General features: G+C 40.1%; 1 long non-coding RNA gene across 4 annotated transcripts in view; it reads left to right on the top strand.

Moving 5' to 3' along the window:
- Nucleotides 1–269: 269 nt before the first annotated feature.
- Nucleotides 270–20,446, top strand: part of LOC137550586 (uncharacterized) — a 143,863-nt gene continuing 123,686 nt past the window's right edge. For 2 of the 4 annotated variants that reach the window (XR_011026940.1, XR_011026937.1), the window contains exons 1-3: nucleotides 270–519; nucleotides 1,313–2,096; nucleotides 3,495–3,534. This is a non-coding gene — a long non-coding RNA (uncharacterized lncRNA). The remainder of the gene's footprint in view (nucleotides 520–1,312; nucleotides 2,097–3,494; nucleotides 3,535–20,446) is intronic. The other 2 variants (XR_011026941.1, XR_011026938.1) reach the window with 2 other exon arrangements.

The following is a 20,446-nucleotide window of genomic DNA, read 5'->3' on the forward strand; positions in this document are numbered from 1 at the left end:
AAAAAGCAGTGGAATTTACTACAGTATACTACTGCATGGTGATTTGGGAAAATATCTCTATAAGTGCCCATTTATCCTCTTTCCAGTGAAACACACACAGTCCGCGGGTTAATGAGGATGCCCCCTCCCTGTGAGAAGTAAAATGCATTAAAATGTGTATCCAGCTGACCTATCCTGGGGTTTGACGTCAGGACACAGCACTGCGTGTAGGCAAGTAGGAGAAACCAAAAAAGGGGGAATTTTTTCTTGTGTTCTTCTCCATTTCCAAAATGGATGTTCGGATGATCCCAATGAGGTGTGAGGCTTCAGGAGTTCGGCAGAGAGAGAGCGGCTGTAGGGCAGGGAGCCCAACATTCTGGTCTTCCAAGACATGGGGGTAATGCATGCGGCTGAGAGAGGGTTAAAAGGGTTCAGCTGCTAGATCGCCTGTGTTGATGAGATCTCAGTCCACTGCTCGCATCCTCTAGCATCCCATCGCACTGGATACATCCTCCAGCATCCTTCTCGCTTTATCGTACGGTCAGCGAGCATCTCTTGTCTGTAGCATTATCAAACTGCATCTACACACTACACATCGTATCTGTGTGCTCATCCATGTCACTGCATTGTACATTGCAGCTATCAGCTCCGAGCATTCAGCACACTGCCAACAGCACTCGTGTCCCCTGATCAAGCTAGCACCCTGCACGAGAGAAAGCAGGCACCTCAATGCACATGGAAAGGCAGCATCTTCATTTCCATCACTTCATTCACTGCCAGTGCCAAACTCGTGGCATGCAAATAAGCTTGCTCATTCATCTTTCCACTATCTACATCTGACAGCATTCACAGACCATTCATAGCACTAGTAAACCAGACAATGATGTCTACAGCTCTGTTCTTTTTTCCTAATTCCTATGTAGTCTGGCATTCTCTCTCCCTGTATTCACTCCATTTCCTTGCACTGTCAGCATTCTCCTCTCCAACCCACAGCACTCTCAACTCATTACTTCATTCTCAACCTGCCAGTTCACTTGCAACACCTGCATCTTCAGCTTCACTGCCCCACCCCCACTGTATACACTGCACTGTCCAATCTCAACATGCCACTGGAATTCCAGTACCTCACTGCTTTCCTTCACTGCACCTTCTTGCACTACTTCAATGCATTCTAAACACCTTCTTATACAGGCAGCAGCCAACCACATTACCATGACATCTCCATGCACTGTCAACATCTCACCTCTCTGCTTTGTCAGCTACTTGGTCCTCTGCACTCACTTCACTGGGCTCTCAGCACTAGCCTCGTCTTACAACTGTCTCTTCTGTACAGGAAGCACCGTGCAAGACTGTCTTCGGCTGAAACCTCACCTAGGATCCAGGACATTCCTGATAAGTACCACCAACTTTAATTCCACCCTAAGAAAGAGCACTCATCCAGGTGTAAGTTATGGCAGTTCGGAGCATGGGTGATCAATAGCTTGTCGTCTTTTTACAAACCTCCATAGCAGAAGACGAATGAAAAATATACGTGGACATGCCTTCTACAGTGTCTGATCTGTGCTGCTGCTGAAGTCTACTCCATCTCCAAGTTTAATGGATGTTCTTCTACGCAGGCTGGTAGTGGGATTTTGTTATTGCTGTCTCGCTGTCTCCTGGAGTTAAATGGGATCTCATAAGATATTCTTATGCTCTTGAGTAGGGGGGTACCTAAAAGGCGTGAATAAAAAGCAAAATAGATCACGCAGAGCCCACACAATAGATATCAATGCACTCTGGACAATGAATGGGAACCTCTCTTAGGATTTCTGCACACGTCTGCAACAGCTTGGGCTGATTCTGAATCCCAGACACCTCTTGTGGGAGCCGTGAGAAAATAAGTGCAAGACATCAAATTATTACAAATAAGTTAACAGAGGGGCTTGCCTCCCTCCCCCCACTCAGAGCATCTCACCATGCACCAGGCTGGGGACCAGCTCACTCATCCCCTGCCTATACAGAGGATATGTCTGTGAATAGCCCGCTAGCATCCTTTATGAAATAGTTTTCTATTGATATTGTCTTATGGTCCATATCTACAAGATGAAGCGATGCTGTCTTGAAACCTGTTTTTGCAAGTAAGTGTTATGAATACGCATTTGATTTATTTTACTGAGTAACTCCATGTGTTAACTATTCATCCTCGCATTCTCAATTTTAAATATATATATATATATATATATATATACATATATATATATATATATATATATATATATATATATAATTTATTTTTTTAATTATTATTATTATTATTTTTTTAAATCATTGAACTTACTCACATTTGCAGTCTGGCCTCCTGCTTACTCCCTGTGTAAGTCTTTTCAGCCCAAGCTGTATACCGATGATCAATTCTTCTTGTTCTTAAAAGACAAACTTCATAATAAAGCGTTTACCATGCAAAACAAACAGTTGTGGGATTGTTGTAAAGCCTGGGAAAATGTCCCCAGTAAAGCCTATTCATTGCAGACCCTCTGCCTCAAGAGACCTCTCTCCCCTCAGACATCATTGTCATGCTAATTGGACAAACTGAACTTGATTTTGAATCCCCCTTTCTATTTGGGCTGATTCTCTGTCTGCAGGGGGAAGATGGAGAGCTTACACTGTGAAATTAATCAATCAGGAATTGCTAAAAACGGGGAAACAAAGGACTCTTTTATTGCCAGACTTAACTTTTTAAAGCTTAACACCAGCACTAATTCCTAGGCTCAAGCCATCATTGAGTTTCTTAGTTGGGTGTCTGCAGTAAGTACACATTTTATCTAAAGCATACGCATATAAACAGATACGTAGGGGGTGCCAGCTGTCTGATTGTTTATTTCTCTTTACATGACATTCATTATTACACAGAACATAACATAACATAACACATAACCATTATACTTTAAAAGTTCTAAAGGATGAAAAGTACATGACTTTATGAAACTAGAAGGCCTTGATGTGATCTTCATGAATTTTACAAACAGGCAATACATAGTGAATACATTGGAAATCAGAGGTCATGATGTTTTATTTAAATTGTGTAAAGAAAAAAAAAACAAGAAACTAATACTTATACTTTTATTCAGTTTTACAGATCTCATATGTGGTCAGTAGTATAATACTGAAATATATTTCTAGAGAATAGCATACGATTAATAGCATCATTATATCAATATGTGTACAATATTTATTTAGCAATTCACTCCCACCCCCCCCCCCTGACTTGTATCCAAAAATTTAAATATTCAAATACAGCAGATATGAAATATATATATAATATATGTTTATTTTTTTCTCCAGGTGAGGGCATTCTGTTGTAAATTGTAAGGCCCAGATATTTTATTTACTGCTGGGTTAAGGAAACATGTTTTATTTCTTGAGAAACTACAAAGAATGTGTTGGGTTAACAACAATAAAAACAGTAACACAAACAAATGTTCCTATGGTGATCTGATGGAAAATATTAAAATAATATTTGGTCTGGTTTCTCCTAGGTCAAGCACACAAGCACTGGGACATTTCCAGATCCACAAGGTAAGGCTTTAGTTACATGTTTGGAAAGAATGGACCCCTCTATTATTACCAACATAAAAAAAACTGAATAAACAACTAAATACTCATCTCAATATCCACTGTACTACAAGTTACACTACAAGAGGCCTGTATTTAATGGAACCATGTGGCATGCATGTACCTACACATACTGTATATTACCTGTATGTATGTACTGTGTGTAAATATATATATATATATATATAGAGAGAGAGAGAGAGAGAGAGAGAGAGAGAGAGAGAGAGAGAGAGAGAGAGAGAGAGAGAGAGATTAAAAGACTAAAGTATAATTTTCTAGTGGCACTTTGCTATTAATATTATATTAATATTAGTACTATTAAAGCCATGTGGGTGAAGGATTCCTATGGAAAGTACGGGAAGGAGAGCAAATAATATGTTTGTTAGTAACAGTGCACATCTGTCAGACAAGTAAATAACTGCTGTTTGCACATATATACCTGACGTGACATGGGTAAATATCTGATGCACACCACAGTACTGCAATATGTGAACAAACCACAGATAACCCTGATTAACAATTATATATGAGCAATAAAAATAGATTGCATTCGGTACCGGTAATTCAATGTACAACTTTATAAGGAAATTGCACTACCCATTTATTCTTCTGTGGTGTTATATACTTGTGCCATGCCTTTTATACTGTGTGAGTCCGTGTGGGTAAACATATCAGTATTTACCTATGTACATACAATAACCCAGCACTTACTTGAGTTATACAGACTTGATTCAGTGACTGAGGATGACTTTTACCAGCTGCTTCTATTAATATTTTAGTGAATGAGTCCACTGATATTTTTTTTTCTTGTATATGTACATAGCTATTAACATATACAATCTGACAACCAACATTATAGGCGAGGACATGTATTCCAGCGCATAACCATAATGATATCTCTAATCAAGCATCTTATAGCCAGGTGCAAGAAGGCCAGCACCAAGGTGCTAAGTAATGCTGTGCAGTAACTCCGTGTATCCAATTAGATTTCGTCTTCTGTAAGCGCAGTCCAAGTAATGAATAACGTTGCTGATTGGTTCCTAGATTATAGAACATTGTGGATTGGTCCACAAGTAGGCAGCACATGGATGAGTCATCGTTCTGCTCGCCCCTCCTACAACTAAGCTCCCACTGCTATAGAAACAGCACTGTGCAGTGTAGAAGTGACTGGCTTGCAGTGCTAGGCCCCTTCCTCCCTGTCTGTGAGCTGCCTTATGGGGATTACACGAAGCTAATATAAAAACAAAATCAGGTACCGTACTTATGCTAGCTGTATATAAAGATGTACTTGATCAGTATTTATTGAGTTCAGTGACTGCAATAAATTGTTTTCTATTTGAGTTCTATTTTTAACGAAAATTATTCTAATCGCTTTGATGGTCACTCAATTAATTCTATACCTCCCTGTATCACTAGAGGTCTGTCTTGCTGCACTGCTGCCTGGTTGAATGCCTGGTTGCCCTGTCAATCCCTCCTTCCTTTTCCAAGTGATGTTCAGCCAATCGCTGGGCAAGAATTTCATCACATTTGATGATAGCTGGATTTTGGTATTAGCATATGCGAGTGAGGACCAGCAGTGACAGCTCAAGACATGAAATTAGTTCAGTGACTGTCACTGCTTTTTATAGAGATTTCAGAATCATTTTAGTTAAAGACAAAAACAAAAGTCAAAGTTAGGGGAGAGAAATGGTTGTAGATTTTAGAGAAAAATTTAAAAAGATCTGGTTGGACCTCCATGTTTTGCACAATGTTGTACTGTTTCAAAAATGGTCTAGTAAGCTGACAATAAGATAGATAGATAGATAGATAGATAGATAGATAGATAGATAGATAGATAGAGCCATTTAAACTCTCAGTTTGTAGAATTATCCATCAAGCTATGTACATCTTCAGGCAGCCTACAAAGCCCATTGTTTACTTTTTTAGCTAAAGCAATTTTACATATAGCTTTGTGGGCATGGCTACTGCATCTAAAGATCGCTTTCCATAAATGAAGTAAAATATAGGTTATTCCTACTGATACAATTGACTGAGTTTACATTGTGAGAAATGTATACAAGGCAACAGATATAATAAAATAAAAATAATTCTCAGAACAAATTCTATGTGCACTAGTTGTGATTTGGCCATGCTATATCTCAGATTGAGACGTAGTTGCTATTATGAGATGTTACAAATACATCATTTCCAGGACTAAGCCTGAGGGCCCTTGGAAATCCTGCACAATCTCACCCCCGTATTTCCTGAATTCAGCTATTTAATGTATGCACAGTGTCAGTTATGTTGCTAATGCTAAAATAAAACCACTGATGAGTGATGTAAGGTGCCATTTAATTCAAGCCTTGATTATGTTGCCCCTGTTATTATCATTATCTGTTTATCGTTCTGTTGCCCTGCTAGGTTTGCATTGCATGTTCATGTTGTTCTAAGATCACAATAATGAAAGCCGTCGGTATAACAGAATATCACGTTTTTACCCAACCTTTTTACATTCCCTGAGGCTAGGTTCACAGTGGTGCATTGCATAACGCACGCATCATAATGAGTGTGAATTGCAATGGAGACTGGACATAGATGTTAATACAAAGCCTGCATGCAGCGAGTTAGAATAACGCGATCTGTAACAATGCAGTACAGTGAACAGGCCCATAGAATTGTATGGGCAGTGAGTTGACATGCAGAATTATTCTGCATTGCAACTGAGCACTGTGCACAGGTCCTAAGGGTTTCTCAGCATTTCACTATTACACGTTTCTATGATAATCTGCCTAGAGAAAAGGCTGGAAAAAATGAGTATTAAAATAGGGAGAAATAGAGCAAAAGGAAAAATAGTATGTAGCTGGCTCTTGCATGTAAAGGCCTTGCTTATTGTTTTACCTCACATCAGGCCTGTATGAGATACAAATAATTTAGCGTAATTTAAAAGTGTTACTGGCTGGCACACTGACATAAACAATGCTGCCTGGCCTTGCTCAGTATTCCTGTTTATAGCTATAAACAAGGAAGGGCAGTAAACAAAAGACATATGATACCAGTGCATTAAAATCTCAAGATAGAATAAAAGAGATCAGAGCAGCTTTGGTTTTTTTAATTTTAACCCACATAATTGGCCAGCAGGTTGCAGGAGTTACTGTAATTCTGCCTATATAGGTATGATATTGTTACCCAATATATCTGAAAATGGCTGGGTCCATCAACTGTCATCTCATGGTCATGGGTGACATTCATAATATATATAAATCATTGGGAAAGTTCATTGTTACATTTTAGTTGGCTGTTCTTATTGTGGTGTCTTAAAGTTTTGGATTGCAATAACAATCACATACAAGAATCTTCTGAAGGTGTTGAAACCACAAATCCTGGTGATGTGGGCTTGACTATGGACTTGACTTGGCATGCAGGACAAGTTCTACACCAGTTAGCAAAATGTGTTAACTTCAATGCAATTAGCTTGCATTTTTGAGTTTGTGGTAGTTAAAAAAGAAATTACGGTAAATGCTTTATGTCAGATGCAAGCCTTTCTGTGGACTAATGTTTTTTTTTTTCCTAAGCACTTAATTTCACACATTTCTCCAATTAAAATGACTGATTATGTTCATATCCTTACCTCTGACTGTATGTTTTGATGATAAACACATTTTATTATTCTATCTTACATTCAGATTTTGAGCTTGCAATAGCTGTTTTCATTATATTTTGGTAGGGCTTTAGAAAGCTACACGCATAAGATTATTTCCACCTATCACAAGAAATTGAGAATGATAATTTATTCAGCTGTAAATCCATGATTTCTAAACACATTAACGCCAAGGACGTATCCAAAACCATGCCAGATCATGCTGCTGCTATTGGACCCAGTATTGTCACCAAAGTCGCCATGAGAAATTTCTTGGCCCCATGCTGGGAAAAGCTGCTGCCCTCTTCCACACAAAAATTGTCCAGTGCTTCTCTTTAATCAGACACCCCCCCCCCCCCCTTAAATTCTAATGTGGAGGGGGGGGGGGTGAAACAGTCTGTGGCCCCCTCCACATTAGAGAGATCTGCAGAATGATCAGAGGAATGCAGAAAAGAGAGAACTCCCACTCTGTGGAGTTAGGTGAGTTATGAACTCTACGCTGATGATCTGCTGGTCTGCTTTCACATTACACACACTCCCCCGCCCCCTCTCCCACGGGCGCACATCCTGGCTGCAGCCAATCACAAACTGCAGATGGGGCCCATGTGGCACTTACACAGTTTGGGCCCCAGCCTCATCTCCCTCATCTTAGGCCCCATACTAATGTCCCCCCTGTGATATCCTATTGGCAGCCCTAACTGTCACATATAACATGTACAGTATGTGCAAGAAAAGTGTAATCAAATTAGCACATGGAGGAGCCTTGGGAAGTAGCATGTAGTAAAATGGATATCAGATAGAGCTAAATTACAGCAGTCACCATAAGACGTTATGAGATTCTTTTATGATCTCTTGCTGATCCTGCTTTAGACTCCTGCATGCCTAGTTAATAGGTAAATAGTGACTCTAGGATGTTATTTGCATAAGGCACTCACATGACAACTGTCTGGACCTTTCAGGTGCTTGCAGCGCAGGGGGTGTGTCCAATTTTCCAATCACCGGAAAGCTCATGTCTCTATAGTAACTGCTGATAGCATAGCTGTGAGTAGGTGTACTTCCAGGCTTCCTTTGACCATGGTATTTGGATTCTGATAGGTTGATTCTGTCCTTCTGTTTTATATACCATTCTTTTTCAGTTTGTATGTATGTGAAGAGAGAGACTGAAGTATTTTTACATACTTGTTAGATCATTTGCTCGTTGTGTTCTTCAGTAAAACCTCCTGTGCACATACACTAGTGAAAGCTCAGCCGAGGTGACTGTTTTGGGCCATATTAGCTGATAATCTAGCATGTACACAGCAGCCCCACAATGTCATAGCAATCTGCCATGGGTACAGCAAAGCAGCATATATGTATAGTGCTCATTCCCTAAACTGTCGAAAATCTATTAATATTTGTTAAAAGCAATGGGAATTGAGGGTATTATAAGGCTTACAGAGGAACTGTAGTGAAAATAACTTAATTAAATTGCTTATTTTTTACAATGTTAATTTATAAATTATTTAGTCAGTGTTTGACCATTGTAAAATTCTTCCAGGTTTACATTCCAAACTTTATCACATTTAGTACTGGTAGGTGATCTCTGCTGTATGTTTGGTTACTTAGAGTTCTAAAGCCAGTACAAAATATACCTGTTCTCCCAGAATGCTCTGGGAGGAGAATGCTGCATAGCTAAAGAGCTTAGGCTAAGCATCACTGGAAGGGCAGGGCTACATACCAATATACAGCAATAAATAGATTTAGGAAGTGTTTCTGATGCTAAAACCAGCATCCTGAATATTTGACTGCATTCTACTCTATGCCACTATGTTGCCGCTTTATGTTTACAGCAACAAAGTGTGATGTGTGATAGAATCGCATATGTACATAGCGTCAGTTTCCCATGACTGCAGAAGAGATAGGTGTTCTTACATGCTCTAGGATAGTTGGTTGCTTTGATAATATACAACATAGCGCATGATGACACACAATAATGGTGACTATGACAGTGACATAAATCTTGAATTTAATAATGCTAAGAATGACTGTAATTATTATACTAATAATTCATATTGTGCTGGCATTCTCTGCAGCCCCTTACAGACTACAATGCATTGTTGTCATTATATGTCCATTGGAGGGCTCACAATCTCATCTTCTCCCCACAGTGTAAAGATGGCCATACATGATAGAACCAAATCATTTAACTTTTCTGAGTATTTGTGGAAATGATCTACTTTTCTTTGGATTGCTGAATTTTGATCAGTTTTGTAGAAAATGTGATAAAATGTGTAAATGGTGGACAATTCTATGTAACCATTCTATAAAATAGATATTTAAATACAATGGTGAAAAAAAACATCAACATTGCCACCCTGAGGCTAATTTTTGGGGGATTGAAAGCAGTAAGTGGGAGGGACAGTGGCACAGTGGATGGTACTCTCACCTTACAGCAATGTTTGTATTTTTTCCTTCTGTTTCCATGGGTTTCCTCCAGGCACTCCAACTTCCTCCCAAAAGCATGCTGGTAATTTAATTGGTTCCCTACAATTGGCCTTTAGCCTATGTTAGGGACATTGTACTGTGATTGTGGTAGGGGTTGGATTATGGGATCCTCTAACATACATTTATTGACATGACTATGGACTCTGTAAAGCACTATACAAATACTGTATATTCCTGCGTATAAGACTACTTTTTAACCCTTGAAAATCTTCTGAAAAGTTGGGGGGTCGTCTTATACGCCGGGTGTCATTGATGCCGGACGATACGTCCTATCCTGTTATCACCTCTCAGATCTTGCTGCTGAGGACTGTAGTGAAGCGGCGCAGGCGCACGTGTGAGATCTGAGAGGCAAAAAAGGAGATAAATGGGATACGAGGGTGGGCCAGACAAGTGAAAGAGGCGTGTTTTATGGACACAGCGCAATCTATTCTTGCATACCGCTCAGATAAATAGGTAGACAAAGAGAGCTTACCAATCCACTTAGGGAGAGGGAGAGTTGACCAATCCAACCAGTCAATTGACTATATACTGCTATATACTGGGTACCACAGACTGTACAACAACAGTATCTGTTCATACATAGCTCCAGTATATGACATTTTTATTTGGTGTATGTTGGAAGAGGGGTAAGTCTTATATGGCAAGTATATCCCAAACTCTATATTTTAACTCTAAAAGTTGGGGGGTCGTCTTATATGCCCAGTCATCTTATACGCCGGAATATACGGTATACAATAGTGTCCTAGGTCACTGCACTAATCGAGGGCCAATTCTATCATGAAGTGAGGTGAAACATTTGCATCAGGCGCAGAGATTTCAGGGGCAGCATTTTTGTACTGTGTGTACCTTCCTGAGGAGGAATGGAGTGGCTGAGGGTGAGCAGTTTGTTTGTCACAGACTCACAGCCAGCCAGTGTGCTATTGTGTTGAGCTGCAGCATGTCATGTGAGAACATTAAATAAAGCAGAGTAAATTGTTGGGTGCAGTGCAATCATTTCTAATCGGGAGGGGGGGGGGGGGTATTCATCCTTACAAGTTTGCCTCAGGCAGCAAAAAGTCTACAACCAGCCCTGCACTAATCATGATTTAAAACTGATTGATCTCAGTGGAAAGTGTCAGCACAGGCTAGTTGGATGAGAGATCAGTCTTAAGGGGGCCATACACTAGGCGACCAACCAACCAAGCGACCATCCAATTCGATTATTATAATCGAATTGGATCAAAATTGGTGCTGCCAAGTGCATGCCCGACTGACAAAGTGACCAATTTCGGGACAGAAATTGGCCGCGCAGTTGATCGCGCATGTTGGAAAATGTCGGGCCGAGGTTGGTTGGTTGGGTGCGCTGCGGTATGGCGGCCGAATTGTGAACGAGCGACGAGATTATGAAACCCCCGCCGCTGCCGCCGCAATGTATAGATGTATGTAGTGTAGTGCATTTATACATTACCTGTCCGGTGTCAGCCATCCGTCCATCTCAGCGGGTTACGCATACACGCCGGCCGCGCTATGTCTGATATCACGAAGACGCATAGCGGCTGACGTCAGACGCTATGCGCCGCTGGCGTGTATGCGGCTTACCCGGCGAGATGGACGGATGGACCTGGCGTGCTGCTTCAGGACGGGTAATGTATAAATGCACTACACAACATACATTTATACATTGCGGCGGCGGCGGCAGGGGGGGGAACCGGCGGCTCAGCCGATTCCCTGATGATTTCATGCTGAAATGGGAAGGGAATCGGTCTGTAGTGTATGGGCAGATTCGATTAGAGACAAATTTATCTTTAATCAGATTCGATTAGAGATAAATATGTCTCTTGGTCGAATCTGCCCATATTCGTTCTAATGTATGGGCACCTTTACAACAGAATAGTGCCATCAAGTGGCAACTGTCCCTCAAGACAAAGCTTCTATTACTGAGCAATGCCATTCTCAATAAAGCACCTGTCAGTGACAGTCATTCTGTTTTAAAAAAATGTCTTTAAAAAAACAATAGTTTTTTTTTTATAACGTTGAGTGCAAACAGTGTTGTACTGGGAAGTGGAAATCCACCTGTTGGCCAAGCAGCAGTAACCCTGTGTTGTCACTCCCAATAGAAACCTGCAGCAAGTCTTCACTGTGAGCAGCAACACCTAATTACTGCTGTTTGGCCAGCAAGTGGATTTTCTCAGCTTTTCCAGCTCCCAGTCCGACACTGAGTACAAAACAAAAAGGCCTTTTGTTTTTTTATTCAGGTTAATATAATAGTTTATTTTCTATGAATGATTCATATTACCGGCCGCTTGCAGTCAGCAGGTGGAGCATGGTTGCATCCACCAGATGTACAGACTTGTGGAGCAGTTATAGGTTTAAAGGTGCCCATTAATAGTACAATTTTTAGCCAATGATATTTTCGTTAAGATGATTCAGACCGAAACAAAAGATTGTATTTAATATATACACACTACTTAAGAATCAACGGCACAATGACGTCATTGTGCCGTCATGCGCATGCGCAGAGCACTCCTGGCCACTGCACAATACCGCCCAACTCCAGCAACCTGGACTCAGCTGCCACGGAGGAATTACGCTATAAAGGAAGGGGACAGAGGAGAACGGGGGGAGCGGTGGGCATGTGGACTGCACCTGATACATGCCTGCTCCCCCCGTTTTTAGTATAATGTTCAACTCTGGTATCCTTTAAACCCTCCAATAGTAGAACATCCTATACAATAAAACGCAAGTGTCCCTGCGTCCCATATCTGTGTGTCAGTGATTTTTTGCACTGCGCATGTGCACGGAGGGACTCAGAGACACTGCCGAGAGCTGGGGCGGAATGATGCGCGGCAGAAGCCCACGGGTCCCGAAGGGGGCCGGGCAGGTGCGTGCATGAAGTGCTTGGGCAAGTGCCGTGGTGAGCGGATAATTTTAAAAGAGAGAGACCAGCGTGGTGGGGTGGGCCACAGCCTAGCGCCTGTTTTAAACTGGCCTTAGGCCTAGTAAAGCATAATAAGCTAGTTTTATTATCTGCACTTCCAGTTCCAAGTTAGTGGCAGAATTTTCTTTCATGTTGAAACAGCCCAATAACAGTGAATCTCAGACTGGGCACAGCATTCAGTTCAACACAGAACTTTATGCACTTAGAGATTATGCATATAACTGACTACACTGGAATACAACAGTCAAAGGAATGGAGAATATCATTGTTTTGGCTTACCAAAGCAACTCCAGGCTGAAGATCATTGAAGATTATAGGTAACCTTGAAAAACTGATACATATGTATTGCATTACCTGCTGATAGATTTTAAGTGTTAGCATTTCAGTACAGCTTGGATTTAAAGGACAACTGTAGTGAGAAGGATATGGAGGCTGCCATAATTATTTCCTCTTGACAAATACCAGTTGCCTTGCAGCCCTGCTGGTCTATTTTACTGTAGTAGTGTCTGAATAACACTGAAAACAAGTATACAGTTAATCTTGCCATATCTAACAATGGCCTCAATTCACTAAGCTTATCTCCTGTCTTTAATAACATTTCTAGAGTTATCATCATGGTGAGGAGGCAGGTAGTATTCAGGCAAACCTAAAGTTAACTCTTCTGTCTTTAAGTTAAGATCTCTAAAGTTAAGGTGAGATCTCTAAAGTTAACTCTTCAATCCTTAAAATAACTCCAAAATTCTACATAATAACTACAGAGGAGGTAACTTAACTACACATGAGGTAACTTAATTACAGAGGAGGTAACTTAAAGCTAATGGGAATCGATAACAAAATAAAAAAAAAGTCAGATACTCACCTAAGGAGAGGGAAGGCTCTGGTCCTAATGAGCCTTCTCTCTCCTTTCCTGATGTGCTGGCTCCCCCGTCCAAATCCCTTCTGTGGGGACTTCTAGAGCCGAGTCCTCCCGAAGACAGGCGGCTCCATACTGCGCACGTGTGAGCGCGTCATAGAGGGCACTCGTGTGTGCGCAGTGTAGAGTGGCCCGTCTTCAGGAGCACTCGGGCTCCTGAAGCATTTCCGAAGTCTCCCTTCGGCGGGGAAACAGCGGTATTTGACTGAAAACGTCGAATACCACTACAGTGGAGCCAGCGCAACAGCGGGGACCGGGAGAGGAGAGGGAATGCTCTATGGGACCCAGAGCCTCCCTCTCCTTAAGTGAGTATCTGACATTTTTATTTAAATTTCGGTTCCCATTCACTTTAAGGAATGAAGAGATAAGATAAATCTTTCACTGTGTGGTGGCAAGTTTTCTCTTGCCTTATTATGTGCATGATCTTAGTGAATTGCATGATCTCAGTGAATTGCATGATCTTAGTGAATTGCATGATCTTAGTGAATTGAGGCCAATAATGTCAGAAACATCTGATCGGCTGCATGCTTGTTCAGGGTCCGTGGCTAAAGTTAAAGAGAAACTCCGACCAAGAATTGAACTTTATCCCGATCAGTAGCTGATACCCCCTTTTACATGAAAAATCTATTCCTTTTCACAAACAGACTATCAGGGGACGCTTATTGACTGATATTGTGGTGAAACCCCTCCCACAAGAAATCTGAGGACCGTGGTACTCCTGGCAGTTTCCTGTCTGTGAACCTTGTTGCATTGTGGGAAATAGCTGTTTACAGCTGTCTCCAACTGCCAAAAAAGCATGCAGCAGCTACATTACCTACCAACAGTAAAAATGTCACCATGTAATAAATGTCAGAATGTAAATCAGGGACTTAAAAGATTTTACAATGGGCAAACACTGACTAAATCATTTATACATAATTATTGTAAAAATGAAACACTTTTTCTATAACATTATTTTCACTGGAGTTCCTCTTTAACCTCCCCCTACCCTAACTTAGCCCTATTCACTAACTGTCCTAACTGACTCCTTGCCCTAATTGGTAAACCTAACCGATACTCATCTTTCATTACATTCATCCCCAACACTGGATCAAAGCAATGGCATCCAAATTAACTCCTTCGTAGACTTGTTACTGGGCACCAGAGTCCATGTCAACTGTCCACAATCCCTTGCTTCATGTAAACCCTTTTATTATTATTTTTACTAAATCAAGATGTGTTTTTCAGTATCACTTATGAATTCTACTGGTTTGCTAGCTAAAATGGCTTTGTAAAGTAGTTTCATGTAGAGAAAGGAAGATTCTGTCTTTTACATTTACTAAAAAGGAATGTAAAGGCATAAATGTCTTATTACCGTATCTATTTTATGTTGTTCAATCCATTCTTAACACCTTATCCTGCAGTTTACATTTCTATAATTACAGTTTATACATGACATGGGCCATACATCCACTACATGGTACACATTCTAGGAAATTCTTCACAGCTTACTGCAAATATGTGAATACAAAAAGGATATTTTTCCAGAATAATGGTAACTTTTTTAATATTTCTGTTTCCAAGAATCTATTACTATGACTTCGTTTCCATGGTGACTTCAGAAAGGTGTTGTGCAGAAATGCCCCTAGAGGGCATGTGTGCTGCAGATCATGCAAAAAATGACAAGAACATCAACATCCAAAATGACATTGTCAAAGACATCTGTAGACATGGTGGTGATAAAGATTGTATAAAACAAGGCTATCATCAGCATACAGCTGTTAAATAACCATACTTCAACTGCCAACACGCCGTTTCTCATATTTAGCAATATGAAAACCAATATTATATCCCATGTAGATTTTAATATTGTGGCCAAGAAATTGTCAATAACAGCAGCAGCTTACTGACTGTACTTAAAAACAGTAGTAAAAAAGGGCGGGGCGGTTAATATCAACACATATATTGTCATTTGAGTTCCACGAATTTATTATATTTAGTAAGAAAAAACAATTTCTATTTTGCTAAAATATGGCACATATAACCTGACACAATGGAGCAGCGACGTGAGATGTTTTTCACTGATTAGACGCTCAATTTGTTATATGCATGAATCTAACAAAAGTAAATTCAAAATGATTCATTTTTGATAAAAATATTGACTGACAGTTGATTGGCCGTTGTTTTTATCAGTGGAGTGCGTGGAGGAGCAGCGGGGGATCGGCAGCAACATAGCTGTGTACTGCGCTGATTGATGCAAAGCTATAGGTAGTAATGCTTTGATTGGTTTTCAAAGTGATTTCAGCACAAATCTGATTGAGATTGAGCAGCAGAAGGTGATACAATAATTGCTACTCCCTAATGGTTTCCCATTAGGGAGGTGCTGCTTGTGGTGAAAGTTGCATATGCCTAACTTCAGAAAACTCTCTCTGTGTCCAGCATGTTTTCTAAAATGTATAGTGCATGCTGATAAGATGACAAGAATGTTTAGTCAAATGAAACAAACCACGAGCAGTAATGCTGATGGTTACATTTATATACTCAGTTAAAGCCAGACTATTTAGCATAGTGATTTAGGGTTAAAAAGGAACTTTAACCCAGGATTGAACCTCATCCCATTCAGTAGGCGATACCCCTTTCCTATGAGAAATCTTTACCTTTCCTCAAATAGATCTACGGGATATCTGTATGGCTGACATTGTGGGCCATGGCCCTGACAGTTTCCTATCTGTGAACCTCGTTGCATTGTGGAAAATAACAGCTTTTTCCAACAAGTATTTCCTTCTGTGCCTAGAACGCTCAGTAAACAAACATTCGGCAGAGATGACCTGGCAGGACTTAAGATGCCATGATAAATTTCAGAATGTGAATTGGGGTGAGGAAACATTTTACAATGGGCAAACACTGACTAAATAATTAATAAATGAATACTAAGCAATTTTATTCATTATGTTATTTTCACTACAGTCTCTCTTTAGGGAAGCACTGTAGTGACATATAGTAGAATGCAGTACATCATTTACAATACCCACTTTTACAGTCATTTTCCTGGTTTGAGCATCAGAAATACTTCCTATAGCTATATATTGCTGTATATTGGTGTATAACCCCGCCTTCCCAGTGATGCCTAGCTTAGGCTATTTAGCTATGTGGAATTCTCATCCTGGAGCATTCTGGGTAACCAGGTATATTTTCTACTGGCTTTGGAACTTTCAGTAAATGAACATTCCACAGAGCTGCACCTGACAGGACTAAAGATGTTGCCACCTGTTATAAATGTCATAATGTAAATCAGGGTGAGGGAAGATTTTACTATGGGCAAACACTAACTAAATCATTTATAACAGAATATTGTAAATTTAAAAAGAGACATTTTATTAACTATAGTATTTTCATTACAGTTCCTTTGTAACATGTGCATTGCTATGTACAGTGTAACCCAACTATAATGTGACTGCTATTAGAAGTTCCTGTATGGGCTTGTTCCTTCCCACTTGTGGATTTAATTTTGTGTGTTTTGTGGTTCGCCAGAAGCTCATTGTAGTGTTCCTATTTACCAGAATGCATTGCGTTTTTACTTTCAATGTATGTAATGTCTTAGAGGTATATGTTAAGATAATAACAATAACATTTCTATAGCACTTTTCTCCTATAGGACTCAAAGCGCATAAGAACAGATTTTATTTAAATAAATAATAATAATAATAAATAAATCCTTACGTTATATCTCCATTAGTAAATCCCTGCTCTTAATATCACTCATCCTTTAGTATAGAAACTGCTTTGAAGGAGAGGTTTCCTTCATAGCCTGGGAGAGTTGCCACCAACATAGAGGAACCGTGACCTGTGTTGCTGCCCTTGCAGAGACTCTGCTACTTCCTAGCAAGCTTCTGCAGGATTATTCCATGGACTATGGCCTACACTCCAGGGGGTTCACCTTTGCTGCCATTTGTCTGCACTAGCAGAGAGACAGCATTACAGCCTTTGTGGCAACAATCCCTGCAGTTCTCATTGTTTTAGGAGTGCTATCACAGACTCACAGTATAGGTTGTATGCACAGGCATCTGCATGTAGTGATTCCAAAGCATGTGAGGTGGAGCTGAAATGTGGTGTTTGAATGCTGAATTTTAAGATATGGAGTATGCAGTTAATGTTGGAACAAACATTGGGTTTATAGCATTTCCTAGAATAGCTTTAAAAGAAGCTCCCTCATGAAGAAAGAATAGATTGGAATCTGAATTCTCAATGTTATGCATCTATTGCCGTAAACCTGCATTGATAATGTTGGCAAGCAAAACAGCATAGACCATTGTCCAGTGTTTGAATTGCTTTGTATTTTGCATAGTTTCTGGTCAAACACTAGCCAAAAAAGATGCATATTCAGATTGTAGTTGTAGTAATAAAAGTGCTGTTCAGTCAAAAATTTAAAAAATTACCCAATCACATTCCTTTTATCTGAAAAATTGTTTCTCTGGCTTCTGATTCTGATTTCCATCTACCATATTAAGTGGATGACAAGGTAACTGATTACAGGGACTAATTAGCTTCTCAGAAAGCTAAGGACATTCTATGTAAGTTATCAGTGCAATTGGAATAAATAAGATGCATTGAAGTCAGGAAGTACAAAATACAGCCACTGCGTGGGTCCTTTTAGTCACACACACAGATGAAGTACATAGAGCTGTGTGGGAAGACAACATAATTACTTTCAGGGAAAAGATCTGTTCCAGGAGGATAAACATTCACAATTTCCCAGTGGTTATTCAGATTACTGCAAATGCCTACTTCTCAGTGATTCTGTTTTAGAAAAAAAAAAAAAACAACCTAGTAGCAGACTAGGGGAGACTTGCTGTCTACTGTAGTACTGGGGAGAATCACTCGAGCAGCTGACCAAAACTAAGATAAACTAAAGGCTACAAATAAAAACATACAGAAGACATAGTGCTAGTTACTGCACTTCATGTCTTATCCAGAGATGCTGTTACCCACAGTGCAGTGGTGTGTGTTCTACCTTGCCGAGTGCCTATTTATCATGTTGGAGCTCTAACCATAGTCTTTTTTCTGCTTCCTGTAGGCCAAAGCTCCCCATTAATTAACACTAGGTGGCGCATGCATGACCACTGGCTGCACTGCGTTAGTGGATGTTGGATGTGATCAGCTGAAAGCAATAGAGGAACCACACTAAGAAACGGACATCGGCACTTGTGCTGATGTGATTGTGTATCCGAATCCCTCTCGCCGTGCCATACATGGCTAATTGGCTATAAGGGTTTGGATGCATAGTCCAAAAAGCTGCTCCAGGCTTCAGTTTTTTCCACACACTTAAATTTGCTGTGATTCACTGTCTGAATTTGCATGCGGGGAATCTCTGTGACTCACCCCTACAGGAAAGAAGCTTTAAGGGTTGAACCACACTTCTCAAAATCGCACGCTTTTTTCCACATGCAAAATCGCATTACAACTGAAAAAAAATTTCAGTCAACGGGATGGTTCACACTTGAACGTTATTTTAACATACAGGAAAAAAACTTACTTTTTGTACATAAACATGTGTGTGTATGTTCCCATTTTCCACATGGGCATGTGCGGTTCCAGCCTTAGAGCTCTAACATGTCAGCTACAGGCTTCAGATTTCCTTCAGCACAAGTGTAGCTGAACAAGTTAAACAATCATTTCTTTACTTCAGTGTGCTCTACAATACTTTGATATTTCTTGATGTATGATCAATTTCCTTTAACCACCAATACCTTTCTGCTGATGACCTGTGAGTTCATTTATGGCATTTAGAAACTACAGATAGAAGTTTTAATATTGTAGATATTAAGCTTGTTAACATGGAGGAATTGATGGGAGTTATCACGGCCGCTGAATTCTATCCTCATCAATGTAACTTGGTCCTCTTCAGCAGTAGCAAAGGACCGATTGGACTCTGTGACATGCGGGATTCGTCTCTCTGCGATAAGCTTCATATCATGGGCTGAAGGGTATAAATGTGCAGGCATGTCCACCCATGCTCCCGCCGTGCATGTGCACCTCAGCAGGATAGATATTTATATAAACATCCTGTATGCACTAAAGGTGAACCTGTCACAATACTTGGCAAAAAAAAGTGATCATATGATAAAAACACACACAGAGTTTATGTAAAAACACTTATGCGGAGTTCCAGAATGTCTGTATTGTGCAGAAAACTGACAATAATGCCAACAATAAGGCATGGTTGGTAGTAGGAGTGGGGTGCAAGTTGGCCTTTTTTTTACTATAAGGTCAAAATGTGCCTAACTGCCTATTCCTTCAGAACCCAATGCAGTTTTTGACATACAGCTTTCAGTCCACATGCTCTTTAATGTATTTTATTATATGTTCAGTTTGGTTTGCCAAGGTTTGTAACAGGTATACTTTTTTTGAAAGTTAAATTTTATTGAGATTATGTCGATGAGTTACAACGCTGCCAACATTGGGATACAATACAACCAAACAGTGTTGTCATAACATTAAAGTGAACCTCCAGACTAAAAATCTACTCAGCAGCACTGAAAAGGCTTGGTGTTTTTTTAAAAGTTTCACAGCATCAGAACTTTGTTTTTCTTACCCAAGCCTTATTTATAGCTGCACAGAAGAAAACTGCCCGGGCATTTTCCCCCTGAGGCTGTGCAAAGCATGATGGGATTTCTGATGTTGCTGTTCGCCTTCTGCTGTTTTGGCGCACATTTGTTTTTTTAAATTTTGAATTTTAGATTTGACGCACAGCTGGGAGGGGTGATCAGGACACAGGACAGTTGGAACTCTGTGCTCCCTGTCACCTCCTTTCAACCAAAAAGATGTCTTCCCCCATGAAAAAGATGGCTTCCCCCATGAAATCACAAACATTTGCCTGTTCTTTTAAAACAAGCTGGGTAAGAGATTATATTACCTATCTATTTTAATTGACATAACTAATGTAACTTAATGACAGTATGTTTGTTTA

Source organism: Hyperolius riggenbachi, chromosome 1 (assembly GCF_040937935.1).
Source record: "Hyperolius riggenbachi isolate aHypRig1 chromosome 1, aHypRig1.pri, whole genome shotgun sequence".
Lineage (NCBI taxonomy): Eukaryota > Metazoa > Chordata > Amphibia > Anura > Hyperoliidae > Hyperolius > Hyperolius riggenbachi.